The sequence below is a fragment of the Carlito syrichta genome, unplaced genomic scaffold, assembly GCF_000164805.1.
Source record: "Carlito syrichta isolate Samal-C Ts95f unplaced genomic scaffold, Tarsius_syrichta-2.0.1 Scaffold301636, whole genome shotgun sequence".
Taxonomy (NCBI): domain Eukaryota; kingdom Metazoa; phylum Chordata; class Mammalia; order Primates; family Tarsiidae; genus Carlito; species Carlito syrichta.
In genome coordinates, this window is record NW_007245732.1 from 418796 (window position 1) to 421945 (window position 3150).

The 3150-nt window shown below is 41.8% G+C and overlaps 1 pseudogene; it reads right to left on the bottom strand.

The window, feature by feature from the left end:
- Positions 1-459: 459 nt before the first annotated feature.
- On the bottom strand, positions 460-939 carry LOC103257303 (annotated as a pseudogene).
- Between the last annotated feature and the right edge of the window lie 2211 nt (positions 940-3150).

The window sequence follows — 3150 nt, forward strand, 5'->3', positions numbered from 1 at the left end:
AGAGATATATTTCCTTTTGACAAATTTTCATATATTAGATTCTCATAACATTTGATTACAAAAGGCATGTATAATTGTCTTCACATGATTATTTAAAGTTAAATATAAACACAGGGGCGATTTAAGCATTGGTATTCATTTATATGCATTAAGTTAAGGTAAGTGACTAGACAGTTAAATTTTAAAAAAGCCCTGAGGTCAAAAAATCTTTAGGAAGAGACTCCGTACTGATGTACATTTGGACATAAAGGGCTAAAAAAATCCACTCTCAATATAATACCATTAAGCAAAGGATGTATAACATCCATCACACATCTGTTTCGAAACAGCATGTTTCCCAAATTATACATCTCTTTACAAATAAACACCAGAGTATTAGCAAGTAGAGACACCATCAGTATGAGCTCTAAACATGCTGCTGACTTTCACAAGGCATCTCTGAGCCTTGGGGCATACATCTTAATCTTGGGACTTTAAGAGTATCTTCTTGGCTTTACTTGGTTTTATGTCTCCATTTTCATCTTCTTCATAATTGGCATGGTCTCTCTTCCTGGCAAACTTTTTCCCAATTGTCCCCACCAAGTTTGCATATCTTCTCGTCATCTCTTCATCAAACACATCAAACTCCACAGCTTTATCTTTGACTTCTCTTTTATTCTTAGAATTTATCTGAAGCATTAATTTCTCAACCTCAGGATTAAATCCTCTGAATGATATTCTTCCATAGAGAAGATCTTCACATAACAAGAAACTCCGCTCTTCTATTATGAAACTCTCTTTCTCTTTAAGTTCTGGCAAATCCAAATACTAGTGTTCTTCACTAATAATTTTCTTTTCTTCCTCTTCTAGTTGTTTCTTGGTTTCCGAGTATAGTCCCCTTTGCATGAACTTCATGCGCAGCAGGTTCTTGGACAACTTGGTCTTGTGCTCAGCCGCCATGGTGGCCCCAGCCCAGCTGGAGCATCCATTTAAAACCACAGTTCCTGTATAGCCAGGACCTCCTGCTGTCTTATGGAATGATACTCAGTGGCTGATATTGGAACGTGTAGAAGACATGTGGTGACTTCCAGGGACCCTAGAACTGTTTTAGGAGATTGTTCTAAAGCTTAGGGATTGAGGCACATAACCTTAAAATCTTTCCTTTTCTACATTTCTCTGATGGCAACATTTGATACTGTAGAATACCTGTGAGCAGCTATTTAATGGAATTAAATTTGTTCCCAAATCAGCAACAGTTCCCAAATTAGTAACTTTCTTTTTCTGGTCTAGATAAAATAAAAGGATGCAAAAGTAATGAAATTGGATAGAAAGATCACTGTTGCCCAGCCTAATTATGGAGGTGGGGGAGGGGACCTGAAATAAAATTCCAGCTAGAACCACTCTCGTTTGGTGGCATTTATTTTGATGTACATTTCTTCATTTATTCTGTCAGTGCTTATGGGCTGGGCTGAGTATCTAGCACAGGAAGCTTCAGACAGTGTTGAGAGTGACAGCTGACTCTAGGTGACAGCCTTACCATTGGCAGAGACTGTTTTCATGCTCTGGTGGTAGACTCTACAAAGAGGTTCAGCCACATGTTTGTACCTAAAGGAACTCCCCTCTCCACTAGTAATCCACAGAGTTTGTACCAGTGCATGCCTACTTTTGCCTACATCGACATGTAGATGTAGACACCCACCATGGTCACACAGTCCTGGGTGGGCACAGATGGGCACCCAGGATGTGGGTGGTTGGAAGGACCTGGACTTTGTGACCGACTGGCCTGGGTTTGAAAGTCTTCTGTTCTATTTCTATACCGAGTGGACTTGAAACATCTCATTTCACTTCTTTGTGCCTCAGTTTCCTGAATTGAGGTATTGTTTCTGAGACCAGACAGTGCTTCTTATTTTTGGATAAGAATTATAGTCACTTATGACACTTTAATTTTTAGTTTCATTTTAAAGTGTTGGTTCCTTCCAGCCTGAATCTATCATATCAGAATCTCTAGGGAGAGGGACTAGCCACGAATATGTTAAAAACAAACAAACAACACTCTGGGTGATTCTGTGTACTGTCAGGGTAGGGAGGTATGAATCAACTTCAGAAAGAAAGTGTGAGAACTGCATGAGGCGGCCCAGTCCTCACACCCAGCACACAGTGGCTGCTGTGGGTTAAATTGTGCTCTCCAAAGACATGCCTAAGTCCTGAAGCCTAGGACCCCAGAATGTAACCTGATTTGGAAAGCAGGTTGTTGCAGATATATTGAATTAGGATGAGGTCATACTGCAGTAGGGTGGGCCCTAATCCAGTATGACAAGTGTACTTATAAGAAGAGAAGATACACAGAGATACACATGCAGGGGAGATGACGGAGGCAGAAACTGGAGTAATGCAGCTATAAGCCAAGGATGGCCAAGATGACTGGCTGTCCTCAGAAGCCAGGAGAGAGGTCTGGAATAGGTTATCCCTTAGAGCCCTCAAAAGGGTGTTGACACCTGATTTTGGACTTCTGGCCTCCAGGATTGTGGAAGAATACATTGCTGTTGTTTTATGCAGCCTGGATTGCCAGGGCAGTGGTAGGAAACTAACATAGTAGCCTTGCTATGAGGCAAGTAATCTTATATAGGCATATGGATCCTTCCACAATTCCATAGTTGCACACATGCACAAAGGTCATCTAAAGTAGTCTGGAGTGTTTAGGCTGCAAGGTGGGTGGTCACTGGATAAGTGAGCAGGTGGGCAGGTTGGTGTCGGGAGCTGAGAGTGGCAAGGAGCAGAGGTAGTAAGTGTCAGGTGAGTGAGAGAGCGTATAAGTTGTTTGAGAAGAAAAAGGAGCTGCCAGATTTCAGGACACTGCTACCAGATGCATCTCCTCTATTTTTAAGTGTGCTCATGCTGCCATCTTTTCACAGACAGTCAAGGAGGCGTTGTTTTGCTTTTGGGAAGATTTCATTCTTGCCTTTACTTTACTCTTTTCCTTGTAGGTAGTCTGGCAAGAATGACTGACCTCACCTGTGGCACCTATCTTCAAGCTAAATTGTCTTTCAATGTTGCTTGCAGTTTGATGAGAACAGTTTTCTTGAGAAAGTGAATGAATTGCCCTGGGAAAGTCATGTAGTATGGGGGTCGGGGTGGGTAAGTGAAGAGCAAGAGCCACACAGACCCGAGGCA